General features: G+C 29.5%; 1 non-coding gene across 1 annotated transcript; it reads right to left on the bottom strand.

Moving 5' to 3' along the window:
* Positions 1-11,810: 11,810 nt before the first annotated feature.
* Trnay-gua (transfer RNA tyrosine (anticodon GUA)) lies at positions 11,811-11,899 on the bottom strand. Its single transcript is given in 2 exon segments — positions 11,811-11,846; positions 11,863-11,899. It is a non-coding gene; the product is annotated as a tRNA-Tyr (tRNA).
* Positions 11,900-16,767: the final 4,868 nt, after the last annotated feature.

The following is a 16,767-nucleotide window of genomic DNA, read 5'->3' as shown; positions in this document are numbered from 1 at the left end:
TTATATAGTTTTTAGGAAATCATTGAAAAAATAAATAAATAAGGCGAGATCTAGGCCATACTTATTTTATGCGCTGTAACTTTCTCGAGATGTTGAGAAATATAATATATTATAAGATGGTCCACCATATTCTGATATGTTTATTGATGATATTTTATCCAATAAAATGCTTTACTTCTGTAATTGTGGCTAAATAATTATGAAACACTATGAATTTAATTATAGATTATTTCGATTATTATGGTTTTACATGTCGGATAAAATTGATATCATCATTGATTTCAAAATATGCTAGATGAAAGAAAAAATCATGAAAACATCAACACACAGGTACATACATCCTTACAGAAGTACATAATTGAATCTGAACTGAACTAATTGGACCACTAAATTTCCAAATAGAAGTTAAAGCTTTAAGCATTAAAGAATTTCATTTTTATTTATTTCTATTTATTGGCGGGAAACTAGCCCAACAATAAAAGCATATACAAGGAGAGGTGGCGTCACTCAGGCAGCCGGCCGTAAAAATCTGTCAAATATTATTTCGATTCAGTTTGCATACAACGCCAACAATGAAAGACAAAATACATGCCCGCAGTTCATAGCCTAACATTACACCGAGCTAAAGTGACGTCAGAGATCTTTATTTTTTCACGTATTATTGTTCGAGTCACAATAATAAAATGCTGGATAGCATGTCTAACAAAATTATATATTTTTTTTATATACAATTTTGGTAAAAAATACATAATTCATATTATACAAATAAAAATGTAAACTACATATTCTCATTGGCCATAAATAAACTTCTCATATTTAATAAATTTACAAGATTAATAACAATACATTTTGAAACTTTGATTTATTCAACTAATATTTCACGGCTGGATTGCGTAGTGTTACTGAGTGGTGCACTAATGATTCAATTATTTTGAATATAATCAGTTAATCGTCTATCATTGTCTAGGTCAGAGTTAAGTAGCGGTTGAATTTATGAAATATAGATATATATTTATAAAAATAATGACTTATTTAAAAAGTACAATAGTAAAATGTTTTTAAATTTATTTTATGATCTACTGAAAGCAGTTATCTTCAGCCATAGACATATTCACTCCTATTATAATTCACTATTTACACCGTCAATGTCCAACAACCATTAAATATTAATACCTGTAATTGTCAGTCATACTCTTCAAACCGCAGCACAGCTATTCACAACGATCAAAACACAGGCCCATAGTATAAAAACTTATAAATAAAATACGAACAAATAAGGTTCTACTATATAATAGTAGTTAAATTAGTAACGGGGACTTCGTTAGTAACCAAACGTGTCATGTCATTTAGCTTTCTATTCAACCCCATATAGATATTTACCTCATTTAAGTAATACATTACGTCTTGACTTATACATGAAAATAATTCATTACTATTACAGGAATCATTGGACGTTCAAATATCTAAAGTATCGTTTGCTTTAAAGATACCGGTACCTAATTTGAATAGTATTGTCGCATCGCGATAAGCGGGTTTCCGGCCCGTCATCCTGCACTGCTTAGGTCTTTTAGAGGGGAATGGAAATTTTGTGAAATGTCTACATGCAATTCCTTTAATAATGTACAAGAAAATCTAATGTTGTACAAAATAATATCCGAAAAAGCCTACCTCGATCACTCAATTTACAATATATCACAAAAGCGTGTTAGATTTATTTTGAACGAACTAACACATAAGGTTAGAATATTTTAAGAAGAATTTATATTTCTTTATTACTTTAAATTATATGAAGTACAGATATTTATTTAACCATTATAATAGCTGTAGTAATCGTAATATTATATTAATTAATATTTACATTAATACTAATCACCTTAATATTAACTTTGTGTCTTGATAATTGCAAAGGAATTCATATATTTTATCAATAATTTAACAAGTAATAACAAACATACTTTATTACAAAATAATATCATACCCTAAAAGTTAATCCCTTGCTGGTCCAAGAAAAAGTGTTCTATAAGGAGCTTCCTTCACTTATATAGACTTCACTACAAATCACATGATTTACTCTACGATAATGAACAGACGTGACAAAGAAGCGGCTTATTTAATATCAATGCCATCAATACAATTCAAAATTAATTTAAATATTAATTATTATTATTACAGAATTGATCAAAACATACAATAAATAATGTAAGCGTTTAATCATTTGATTATTTAATAATTTCTTACTCAATCTGTCAAGCGCATACGAAAGATGTCAAATATATTTGACGATGATGATGTCAATGTCATTCAGACCGAATTAGGCCACGGTAGTCGTTGTAGTCTCCTATTATCCTCAGTTATGCTGACATAGTGCATATAATGCAAAATCGTGTTCGTTATAAGATTTCCTTTGCCTGCGTCTGTCTGTCCTCCAAACATTAGATTAGATGCTAACTTAATTATTGACTGACATAAAAAAAAAATACAAAAATATTATACATATTTCTGGTGGTTTCTATATTATATAGTTATGTAATTGAAGATATAGCGATAATTAAATATTAAACAGCTGTTTCAATGTATTTTTGTTATTTCGAAATAAATATAAGTTCTAAATGACATAGCGTGATACATAATGTGCCTTTGAAAGCCCTATCGTTGAATATGTATAAAATATTTACGCGCTAAATTGACAGCAATCATAGTAAAGGGCACTGCAAAGATCAAACATGAGCTTGCCAAATAATTCAGCAGGGCCCAACACTTAGCATAAGGTCAAACTGACATTTCGAACAACATTTACGTCGACGCCAATTCATAACATTGTACGGAAACAAGCGTCACGCGAGACTGGTTATAGTGAATGGCACACACAACTATCGATTGTCGACATTTAATCATTGTTTCAAAAGATGTAACGTACATCTTTTGAAACAATGATTAAATGTCGAAGCATTTTACAAGATTCCCCTAATTAATATAATCATTTTAATATAATATTAATTAAAAAAAATTGCCGGTTTCATTCAATTAACAGGCGTCCACACATATAAATTCAAATCAAATTAATTTAAAGACATATATTATACTAGTTGTCGCCCGCGGCTTCGCTCGTTTTAGGGGTTGTTTTTTAGATGTTATGCATAGCCTATGTCCTTCCCTGGAGGTCAAGATTGCTACATTGTATTTATGGTTGGAGTGTTTGGTAATCGGTCCAAGCAATGATTATTACTATGAGTATAACCTAAAATACAGCCTATATATATGACTTATTGTTCAACATTCACCCAAAAACCACTTGATTTTCAAGGAAATTGGCACCTCTAATTAATAAAATATAAAGTACATATATGTATTAACAATATTGTATAAATATACAATATCATTTTCAATGAATAAAACAAACAATAAATAAAATTATTATTACCTTTAATTCCAATAAGATTAATACACTTTTATCTCTAATAATAAAATAAAGTTCAATTAAAATGATAAAGCTACCCATAGAATTTTTCAACAAGCACACTTTATCGATATCTTTCAATAGTCACATGCTTGGCGTTAAATAAAAGGGTAGTACTACAAACGGAATTGCCTTGTCGTAGCCAACACTAAAATATTTATCCTTGAGTTAGGAAGAATGCCTGATTTAATTATTACAGTCATTCTAACTGCTGTTTGGCATGAAACGCATTTAATATACGCCCCACTCTTCTATAAATACGTTGTAACGAGATCTTCACGAATGATACGAGTTTTTATAGCACTCTCTGTGGGATTTTTAATCGGGCAAGTCTATTTATCAGACAATCATTCTATAAATATATGCAATCACGAAATCCATTTCCGTTGCAAGTTTTTCTTTTTCTATTTATTAAAAACATTTGAATTGAGTAAATTATTCTACACAGGCATGGACTTACTTTTGTTTTATAAAAACGAACAGTTTCTTGTTCTTGGTTTTTAAATAATAATACATATATCGATGGGTCCTACGTACATGGGCCAATGCAACAATTTTAGTATTTTCACTTTTTTGTGTCAAATGCTTCCTTTTAGTCTATTTAACAAGTTTCATTAAAATAAAATACACATTTATAGGTGCAAATACTATTTTTTTCTACTGTAAAAGAGCTTATGTGACATAATTTTAAACGTATAAAGGCAAAACGGTAATTCGAGACGTATACGCGGGGAAATCCGAACACGGAACGATGTCGTGCTGTAATAATAATTTATCAATTTTTTAGTGAATATTATGTGTGTTATAAGATATAATTTAGTGTAACATGACGTCCAAACATTAATCTAAGTATAGTAGAAGTCGGAATTTAGTAAATTTAGCGATTGGTAATGTAAATAATAGTGAATCGAGTGAGCAACTAGGTTATAAAAACGACGAAAATAAACACACTGATCTTTGTAAGCATTTCATTGTTTTATAGTATTATCATGTATTAATAATATTGATTTTTACCTAATCAATAGTTAATTATTGTACATATAATTAAAAAAAATCCCGTATTCTGGGTAGAAGGGCCAATGTGCTACTTTGGCCCTTATACTTGTTTTAATTTGAAAACAGACACATTGGCCATATATTTTTATTTTTTATTCTTTCAGTTTCTAGTTCAAATTAGTTAACTTGAGTTGTTTTATTTACCATTCTTGCACACCGAAAGAGATTTAAGTAGCTTACTGTTTATTTAGTACTATCCACATTACTACATAGTGTACAAACATATTCTTTTTCAGCTTCTCCATTACCATTTGAAGCTGATGAGATATTAAACGATTATAGAAATCTAAATTTGTTGCAAGATATCTTTAATGACGATAAAGAGTTAAATCAAAGCCATCAAAACAACACACTGCCACAAAATGTTTCCATAGCACCTGTTTAACTAACTCAATCCCTGGATAAACAACATTATACTGATATGTCACACCTAAATAACCATGAGCCAAATGAACCCACTGTCGATAATGTGTCCTTAAATAGACCTATAACAACTACTAACCCGTTGGATGAAATTAGTCACACTTCTCATGGGTGTGACAGTCAAGACCTAATTGAAATTACAAATGAGCGATATCCGTAGCGAACATACTCCTATGCCGTCACCCAATGGCAGTATAAACCCTTTTGGTAATGAAGAAACAATTCCATCAGTTCTATCTTTACTAACGGATGACAATGTGTCCTATCCGATTTCACAATACTCATCCGGAGAGGTTCCTGTTCCATTAAGTTCCAGAAAAAGAAGATTTACAAAAAAAAGAGACAGCGGAAGATTACGGGAAACATTTTGTCATGAATGTATAGATTCAAAGAGAAAAAGACTGAAAAATACAGGAAAGTCTTACTATAGTCGAAATGGTAAGATAAGATTAGGAAAAAAACTGGGAGAACCATGTCAAAACACGTGTAAATTGAAATGTTTTCAAAAGCTAGATGACGACACAAGAATTGAAATTTTGAATAAGTTTTGGGAAATCGGTGACCATTCAAAACAGTACGATTTTATTAGTAACTATGTTGTTAAAATAAATAAAAAAAGAACAATTACAGACGGTGAATCTCGGAGATCATTTACATACATTTATCATTTACCTTATATTCAAAACCATCAAAATTCTAAGTTAATTGTTTGCAAACAAATGTTTTTAAATACTCTTAGCTGTGGACCCAAGATGATAAGAACCGCAATATCTAAATCAAGTGACACCGGTAGCTTTGCTTTAGTAGACAATAGAGGTAGGCATAGTCACCATAAAACATCTACAGACCCAGATACGATCAAAAGTATTTGTGATCACGTGAACTCATTCGAACCGGTTGATTCACACTATTTTCGTAAAGAAAGTAATAAACTTTATTTAGACGGATCATTAAGTTTTTAATTTATATAAAGAGTGGTTTGATTCAACTAAGTATGGTAGCAAATGCGAGTCATTAAGGCAGTATAGAGATGTGGTGAATAAAAATATCAATCTGTCATTTCACAAACCCAAAAAGGATCAATGTCATGTCTGTCTATCTTATAAAAACAATCCAATAACGCCGGAAATACAAGAAAACTTTGAAAATCACATCAAGAACAAAAAATTGTCTAGATCTTGGGCACTTGGTTGGTACCTGTTATTTGTGGAATGAACAAATAGCCATGAAGGGTTCAAAGGAAATAGCTAGCTGTATTTACGATATTATTAAACTTAAGACTAAAGAGGGCTGTGATGACTTTAGATTTTGGTCAAATAATTGTACTGACCAAAATAGAAATAGGATAATGTTTTTTATGTACCTCTATGCAGCTAAACAGCTTAGTATTGATATTAAACACACTTTCCTTGAAAAAGGACATACACAGAATGAGGGTGATTCCATACATGCCACAATTGAGAAAGCTTCAAGATATAATTCAATGATTATTACTACTGATAATGATGACAACGAGTGATTTTGTTTTGTTTTTTAAATGTTTAATTTCTGCATTTAAGGATTTTATTAATTTTGACTTTATTATTTTTTCCTCTTAGGCCGTGTACTAAGAACCTTTAATTATGTTAAATATATTTTTATTTTTATAAGTTTGTTGATTTCCAACGTGATTTTGAAAAGGGTTTTACATTTAGTATTGATTAAAAAAAAAAGATGTTAATATTTTTTATTTGTTTTTATTTTTGTGACCTAACTGAGGGTTAATAATTTTATAACACTAAATAAAATAACGTATAAGTGTCAATGTGAAATATATCATAAAGTTATTATATAATTATTATCAATTTAAGTTATCTATTTATTTTAAACCTTTTTTTTATAAATATGTATACCTTAAAAAATTTAAAATACGTGTTCTTTTAAAATTAGTTTTTGGCGAGTAAATCGACCAAAATGGCTGATTGGCCTTTTTATTATTATTTTATCAGTATATTACTATACAAAAAAGTCACGTATATAGTCATATCTACGTTAACTAAAAAACTAATAATACATAAATAAATCAAACTAGCTAAAAAAATTAACATTAGGTGTCATAATAACTGTGCAAAATTTTAATAACATAAGTTGAAGCATGTAAAAATTATAACCAATTGAAACTTTGAGAGCGTCTACTGAAAAGTTATCAATTTTCATATTGGCCGTTATACATAGGACCCATCGATATCTGTTATAAGAAACAACTTTGAGGTTTTTTTTCTGATTTAAAATCAAATTAGCTTTTTATAACATAACTAAGAACCGGTCAGGTTTCATACGAGTACAAAAAGGGCCTATATATATTTTTAGATTGAAGAACAAACAAGAAAAGAAAAAAATACCGACTCGGAAAAATGAAATTTTCTGTTTTTCTCTACTGTATATGCATATAAACCATTCTCTTGATTCATTTTTTTTATTGATGAAAACCACATTAAAATTCGTTGTATAATTCAAAATATCAGGTACAGACGACGGAAAGCGAATTTTTTTTAAGCATTAAGAGATACTTTAATTTCAATCTTTTTACATCACGTGAAATACTTATTTACGTATAAAAAAAGAAATACTAAATGAAAAATTATCTTAAATGACTTCATTATTGGTATCGCCTTATATGCCTTGTATATTATTCTATATACGAAGTAATTAAATTAATAATGTGTATAAAAAAAAAATCTTATCTAAAAAAAGTACTCTAATTACTCTCTTCCGAGTGACCTGTATCGTTTAAACGTAATAAAGTATTAAATTAAACATGTTTAAAGAATATAATGTTATGACCGTTCGAATCTAATTAGTATATCGAGTTGAGTTATTCGCCTCGAGTACAGCGTGTTTCACAGCGGTTTTCGACGAATTCCTTTGAGTGTTATATTACAAGATACAAGTACGCAGTACCGCCGTTGCGAGTACAAGTTACACTTTGAATTTCGATCTAGCATAACATAACGTTCCTATAATATTTACACTTTGCTACACGAGTAAGTAGCGTACATTTTGTTGTTGAAACAGTAGTTGAAACGTATCATACTCATTGTTATAACGATATGTCAAATCAGTCGCCAGATTTAGAGGCGAATTTCGAATATATTTACGAAGGCAAAACTGTAATCAATAATATAATAATTCTAATATGAACAATTGAATTAATTTGACTTAAATTGCGCATTTACGAATAGATTAATTTAAACATTTGTTGCAAATTGAATCAAATTCATGTATATATACATGTATTCTAACATAATTTGTCTAAATATTGATAGAGCTGTGAAGGTCATGGATGTTATAAGAAAGATAATATCTAACAAATCTCTTAAAGGCGTGTCTATTAAAAATACTTTTACTAATTTATGAAGGCCTAATTAAGTCAATCTCCCATAAAATCCCCTTTTCTTAGCGACTCGTCTCGTCTAAGGCATAAAACGCGCGAAAACCTAATGCCATTTCACGGCGGAGTAAACCTTTCGCGTGGAGTTAATGTCTATTTAAACTCGGCTTAACTTAATCGATCGAGAAGGCTCTTAATTATGGTTTTATCTCAGCAGCAACGAGGATCGAAGTTCCAAGTCGGATTGAATTAGTAGAGTTAAAGTTTTACTCTATATATTACGTTTGTTAAAAACAAAACTAAACAGTATAACTAATACTATAATTGTCGTCAAATATTAATTAAAATCTTGTCAATATCAACCAGACGACAAAGGTTTGCACATAAAATACGTTACTAGGTCTTACTTATAAACGATATATGTTTAGCGATTGTCATATATCTTATGTTGTATAAATTAAATATATCATCTTCTAATACTATATTCGCTATATATGAACTTAACATAAACTGTCAAGCGTAGGTTTGTCTGTCTGAATTAGCGTTAAGCCGCTAACCTAGAGTGTCGCCGCCGTATAAATATTCATAATTGCTCCTTGAATGTCATTACGACGATGAGACTTGAGATGGTAATTTATTTTGGCATATCTGATAGGGAATTTAAGGTTTATAAATGTTTTGTTCCTATAATTATTGATACAGGTTAAATAACTAACTACATACTTAGATTAAAATAAAATAAAAAACATAAAACAGCTAATTTAATATTATTATTCAACTCAAATGTATTAAAAGTATTTTATTCTTAACTGAAATAAATATTATTGTTAAGCTATAACCTATAATATATTCCAGTAGACATCCTCATATTTAATGATTATCGAAATATGAAATCCGTGTTAGGTTCTGTGACTTGCAATCCGAGCCCCGACGGGACCACAAACCCTAATTACGACTGAGACAATACCGCCTTTATTTTTATCCGTTTCCCGCTCAATCATAATTACCGCGGTCTATCCTGGGATCCATTGTTGCAGAAAATCACAACCACCTTCCCTCATAATATGATTTAATAAAATTGGAGCTCGGAGATTTTTAAAATATTGATATTTCCATTTTCCTGTTAAGATACTAGATTTTTTTGTTCTTCCTTCTCTTGTAATGTCAACGTACGAGCATCTTGTTCATACACTCTGGTGGAAAGAAATAAATGTTTTTACATCCCTTATGAAAGCTATATGGGGCGTAAAAGTGCAAACACTAACATATAGTCTGCATTGTGATACAATAAAAGCCTTTGAAATCAAACAACAGCTCAATAAAAGCGAGCGCAATTACCTGCGTCTCGCATATTTATCTTTTTCCCCGATATAAATGCTTTGTGGGGGTCGAACAATAGCGCGTGGGAGGAGAGGGGAAGCTTTATAATTTTTTAATTAATGCCGCCGAAAATATCAAAGTCACTGGCCGTGCCTACTAGTCGGGAATGCTATTAAATTTCTGATAACTTTTTTATAAAGCATTCTCTACTTTTATTATTGCTTAATAGTTATCCCGGGCTTCGCTCATGTTTTAAAGCCAATTTCCTGGTAAAAAAATAACGTTTTTTTTTATTTCATTACACAATAAAAATATATTAGTGTATTTAAAGTTAATTGAAAGGGTTCAAATAAATAAACAATATATAAAGTTTATAGGATTTTACAAAACATGAAACTGAGAATAATAAAAACGAATTAATTAAACAATAATCATTACAAACCTGATTGTGTGTATTTATTTTATACTTGACTAATTATGGGTGCACAACAACCAGAACGAGCCCCCTGTAAATGAAGTTATTCTATTGGAAATCCGTGTCACTAAGGGGGTGCGTGCCGCTTTAGAAGACTGAGCGTGAAAGTCACCCATTAGGAAAACTTGTAGGAAAACACGGGTTGAAAGGATTTGTCGCTCAATCTACTCCGCTAATTGTAACGTTCAGAAGATAATAATAAAAACATAAACGTATGTCTTATTTAAGGGTATTTGTATTATTAAAACTATAAATTAACGATTTGTTCGAACATTCTGCAAAATAAAAGGTCTAGTAGAAACCTATTTTAATGACGCTTTTAGTGTTTACTATGTTACTAGTTGTCGCCATCGGATTCGTCCGCGTTTTATAAGTTGATCATCAAGTAGCCGTTGTATTACCTCGAGGATCAAGCTCATAAACTTACCAAATATCATAAAATTCAGTTCATTGGTTCGGCCCTGAAATAGTATAAAACAGACAGACAGAGTTACTTTCCCATTTATATTATTAGTATAGGTGATTCGATTTGAAACGGGCATATTTTTCATGTATCTGCAATAACGGAAGCCATCAACTGATATTTGTGTATCAAATAATTGATTCAGTAAGGAAATGGAGAACAAAATTTAATAATGTATTGTAATTAATAAATATGTTTGCAAAATAAAGTACTATAATTAAATAAACGAAACAAACATCGCCAGACATGTGAAATATTGGATATTATGTCAAAATGGATTCGTAATAATTTAATTAACAAATTGTAAAAGAATATTTTATTGGACTACAAAATGAATATTAATTTTAAATTTATTATAAAATTATATACTACATACACTGCCTGTAATGCGTGATAAGGTGTAGATACTTTCACGCGACTTTGATAACAAATATTTATAGAAAACAAATCAATGTTTAGTAGCAATTTGGACAAATTCCGCTTTAAAGTATACTAAATTAAATATATAAGTAAATATAATAAAATGTATGCAGCTTGCCTTATTTCTTACGTGTATCATCCAATATTCAACGTCCAATTATTGGATATATATGTTTTTAAACTATATAATCCTTATGGATAAATACAGCACAGATAAAATGTTACTTTATTTCTTTTCAACGTTATAGAACAATATCTATCATAAAGCAACGTTATCAATACATCCACAGATATCAGCAATTCATTTAAATACACAATTAAAGGGGACACCAGGATTCAGACAATGTTTAATAAAATTTTGTTACGCACAATACCGACCCGAAATTAGCGTTATTAGCCGATCATGTAAATGGCCTCCGCTGTTGGAATTTATTAAAGGTAATTGATTTAATGCATCTCTTTGTTAATTACGGCCACTCACTCTGGGATTCGCTTAAAATTGAATTGTACTCGATCAAAGAATCGACTATATTTAATCATTTTGAGCAAACCTTTATTAAATTGTTAAAGGCGATAAAATAATACGTATTAAATACCGCTTATCTCCCTTGACTATTTATAACCTACAAAAATTGTTAATCAATATAATATAAATAAATGATAATTATGGTAACTAGATTTTTTTTTTTTATTAATTTTTACTTTGTATAATTTAAATAAATATTTTTTTGTGTTTGTGTCATATGTGTAACAAATATTTTTATCGTTTATTCTAGATAATAATAAATAACTCGAGGTTCAAAGCATTATAAATCCAAAAATGAAATCCTTCGAGCCGGATTTGAACCAGCGACCTATGGATTACAACTAACGGCTATCTACAGTCCACCGCTCTACCAACTGAGCTATCGAAGGTATGATACGTGTACTCTTATTCTCATACGTTTTTTAACAAAAGTGAAAGTGACTGCTTATCAATTTTATATAATTCTAGTCTCGTTTGTTAGACTTCACATATATATATATATATATATATGTTTTTAAACTATATATATATAATATATATATATATATATATATGTAAATAATATAAAGCTGCAAGTTACGTTGTTATACATATTATAACATGTATACATATTGTATATGTATAACAACGTAACTTGCAGCTTTATATTATTTACATAACATAAGACGTAAAGTATCCGACTAAATCTGATCAGTGATTTTTAGAAATAGACAAAATTTTTTTTGTTTGTTTATAATAACTTGACCATAGTTACTATTTCCTTGAATACACATGATAAATTCGAAAAGGTGCTTCTAGTGTAAAACAACATAATTTAATCGTGGTAGAAATCAATTTAAATATTAATGTAAATAATCTTTATAACAGTACAAATTTAAAGCTACATACTGTAGAAAGATGAGTATGTTTTTTATTTAAGACGTTTTTTATATTTTGCATCTATGCCTGGTAATTAAATTGAATATTTCATTCAAAAGAACTACGATTTCTACTTAAGATCTTTATCTTAATTTTTATATAAAGACCTAATACGTTTAATGGTGAGCGTAAATATAACCGTCGTTTCATTAATCGTTTAGAAACTAAAATATAAATGACTATATCGTAAAATAACAATCGGAATCATAAAAACCATAATTTCCGGGCACAGTGAATAACTACGTTTCAAAGCCAAAGCTGTAATTATACAGCCGTGGTAATTGCTTTGCCAACAGAAACTCTGACTTGTCGCGACGTTTAAAAAAAAACAGGTTTAAATTTTCAATCACCTGTATAGCTTATTTTCACAATAATTGAGTCGTTAATTGTTTATTTCCTCTCTGTTCTTTTGCATTTTCTTATTTGTGTTTATAAAATGTTATAATTACTATCCCTACTATATACTATTACTCCTTCTTATTGGTTTAGTAATAATTTTTAATGTGCAGCGTTCCAAATCCCGGCACAGATCTTTTTTTCTGTCAGAATTCTCATAATATCAACTTTAAGTTTGGAAGTTAGCTGTAACACTCCCGTGCCTCAGATAACGTGTAAAGCCGCTGTGATCTCTCTACGATCGTGTAGAATTGCCAGACGTCCGACATTAGGCGGACAAGAATAGATTAAGGCTTTTATTAGAATTTATCTATTGAAATCCAGTCGTAGCCAGTACCTGCAGAGCGAGGCAATGTTTAATGAGGTTAAAAAATATATGTTTTCAATATCTTTGTTCTGTTATTAGTAAATGTAAGCTCAGTTTTTAGAACAAGATCAAAAACGAAACTCACCACAGAACACGATCGTGACATATCAGAATATGATATGATATGATTGCGAAATAGACAAATAATATGCAAATTAAATTAAATTAATTATAACATTTAAATGATGTATCAACATCACCATAATGACAAACGATGCTATTTTTGTAGTTGTAAGTAATAATGTATTAATTTTATATATGTATGTTGTTGTAAAACATATAGGTAGGTATCTTTTGCTTTCTACCCGCCTATACTAAGATTATTATCGCCAACTGTCACATTTAAAAAAGTATAACCTCGATTTTAAACAGCACCTAGCGCCTTAGAGAAACGGGTAAATTCTAGCGGAAAATCCGATAAGGATCGATGTCCATAAAATCATGAATAGCAATCCTTGTAACGAAAGGAGTCGTCGAGGATTGCTATATCAGCCCTGTTTAATTGTCGGCGGGAGACTATCTCGCGGTTTACAGACACCGATTGCCGCTATAAAATGTTATAGCCCTTTTGTTGTGCACTGTTGTCGCCCGAGTAATAGCGGTTTGAATTCGCGTGCTTGACTTTAGTTGTATGAATTTGTTTTTCTTAATTTTTATTCTTCGTTCTGTTGTGTTTATTTTGTATACTTTTATATTAGTTTAAATTATATGTTACCATCAAGATGATCTTATAATTAAACTAAGGAAATATTGTCTAAGCATAATTAATGATTTTTCACAACGAAATCATTTAAAAGATGTTATTAATAATAATGACAAAACACTTAACTTTAAACAAAAATACTAAATAAACTTAAAAAAATATGTGAAATCTTTGAAGATATATTGTGAAAATGGGTCATATTATTGCTAAAAAGCATTTCTGCTAGACAGCCTTAAGGGAGAGAAGACACATCGCTATATAAACAAATAAAAAGCAGCTGGCATTATTACATGCGACATTAAAAAACAAACACATAAAATTGAGTTCAAATATTTTTATACATACTAATATATACTCATAGGACGATCATTAATAATATATGAATTATTCATTCCATACAATATAATAAATAAATTATTATAGATAGTATTTGAATATTTTATAGTGTTTACATTATGATAATGTTATATTTTAATAATAAACTAAAGTTTTTGTAACTAATAACAACATAAACATAAGCTAAGTTTGCCTATCATGCCTTGTATAATTATGTACTCGTAGATACAAACAGTACATAAATTTACCCACAAAGTATAACAATACTTTGTGGGTAAATTAATAAAGAAAATACACACAAAGTATAACAATACTTTGTATGTATTTTCACGCGTAACTTCTAAATTTCTTAATAAAATAAACGTGCTCGTGTAGAATCAGCCTTAAATTGTTGTCGAGTATCGTAAACACGCACGATCTACTTTGAATAATTTAGTTTAGAGCGAATTTCACGCACTTCCTCCTCGCAAAAACCGCGCATAAGAAATACATTTACTTTTGATATACATGAATTGAACAACTTTTTTTTTGACAAATATATATATATATATATATATATATATATATGTTTACTTTTTATAATAAAGGGAACAAAAAACAATAATTGAATTAATCATGATCAAAATATAATTTAACTTAGTTAATACTTTAATAAAATTAACTATGTAAGTTTGTAAAAAAAAATAGTAACCTAGACAGATTTAAATACAATGGATTTAAATATACTTTTAATTATTTTTATATCTATGATATGTTTCAATTAAATGAAGTTGCTTTGTTTCTGATAATTCAAATTTATCATAAAATATATTTAATACTAAAACAATGTCACTTTCAACTGCCTCTACTTCATTCCAATACAAAAGTTCAAACATTCTATATATGTATCTATTATTTATAAATATTAAACCACCATTCAACATTCAGGCTTTTGTGAAAAAGACTCACGTTCATTGCAACCAACGCACCGTGATCCAATGTAACGCATGCCTCGCGAATCAAACTGCTAGTGATGGACGAATATCGATAGATGGTTAAATCTTTCATTTAATATTTGTTATGGTATAATTATTGTATATACGATAAAAAAAGTAACCCATCAATGAGTTTGGCGGAGCAAAGGCCTCCCCGCCTTTTGAAGAGATGAGTTGCAGCTTATTTGACCACGCTACTCTAATAACAGACATACATATATATGTACGACACTCATACAATTTTTTTCCCGTATTGAAGTGAATTCTATACAAAAATATAGCCGCATGATTAATCAGCGATGGTCGCCAGGAATTGAACCCACGACCTCAGGTTAAAATCCAAGTGGTCTTCTTCGATATTCAAGTCAAATTACCAGTGGCTTATTAGAACAACATTATATCGGAAGAAACATATCCTAATATCCTTTCGAAAAATACCAATGTTCAATTTTGAAGTTATATACTCGAAGCTATCTTTTATTTTGGCATTTATATACGTAGCGAATGAGTAATATTTCTCTGAATTAATAATAATTATTATACATTTTATTTATATTAAAAATATCTATATCTGAATCCGGACGTAAAAATAGCCCATTTACTTTTTTTTTATTATAAGTATATGTAGAGTTTTTTATGGTTGTTGTCGATAGGCTTCTTAACATCCCTATAGAAATAAAATAGGATTCGTCAATAGTTCGGGATCGCTATTTGCGCTGCAAACAGGTCGCTTCTGCAAAGTGTAACGTAGTCATAGGCAGTAGGCACGTTTCTATGGAACAATTCACCTTCATAATATATTTTTTGGAGAACATGACTATGCGTATGCATATTATACAAACTAACATGATTTCCTTATCTTATGTACAAAGATTTTTGAAAACGTTACTGTAGAGAATATTTGTAACCGACTCGAGAGGCAAAATACAATTAAGACACACATAACATAAAAATTTGCTAATTGAATTACGTCCTGTCCAACAGTAATTAACTTTTTAATGATGGAACTGTAGGAAGTGATTCGGCAACATAACATTTTGATTATCGATTCGATTATTGGTACGAATTTAAATTGTCAAAAAAACATAATATACAATATAATATGCTCTATATAACTTCTACTTGATCTAGCGCGAAAGAATCCGAAAAGTGGACAAAAATAAAATGATTCTTCATAACATTTCTTCACCTTGTCGGAACCGATACCGTTGACTTAGAAGATTTTGTAATTTGTCAGTTCAGTATTATATAGTTAATATTTACAGATGAGATATATATATACATATATATATTTATATACATATGTATATATATATATATATATATGTAACGGAGGTAAATTAAGACCTCGTTATCATATTCGTAATTAGATGAATGAAATAACGTAGCAAACTCAAATAATATTTTACTCTCTTTTGATAATTCCTTTATTTTTCAATGTCGACTGTCAACCTATGACCGACGCTAATACAGTCGCCACCACTTCATCTACTTCTACGGTGTCATTCTTTTAAGTACCAGATAATCAATCGATGAAATCTGTGACATACAAAATAATTAAAA

Source organism: Vanessa tameamea, chromosome 3 (assembly GCF_037043105.1).
Source record: "Vanessa tameamea isolate UH-Manoa-2023 chromosome 3, ilVanTame1 primary haplotype, whole genome shotgun sequence".
NCBI classification, from domain to species: Eukaryota; Metazoa; Arthropoda; class Insecta; order Lepidoptera; family Nymphalidae; genus Vanessa; species Vanessa tameamea.
The sequence above is the reverse complement of the archived record's forward strand: the minus strand, read 5'-3'. Positions and strand labels throughout refer to the sequence as shown.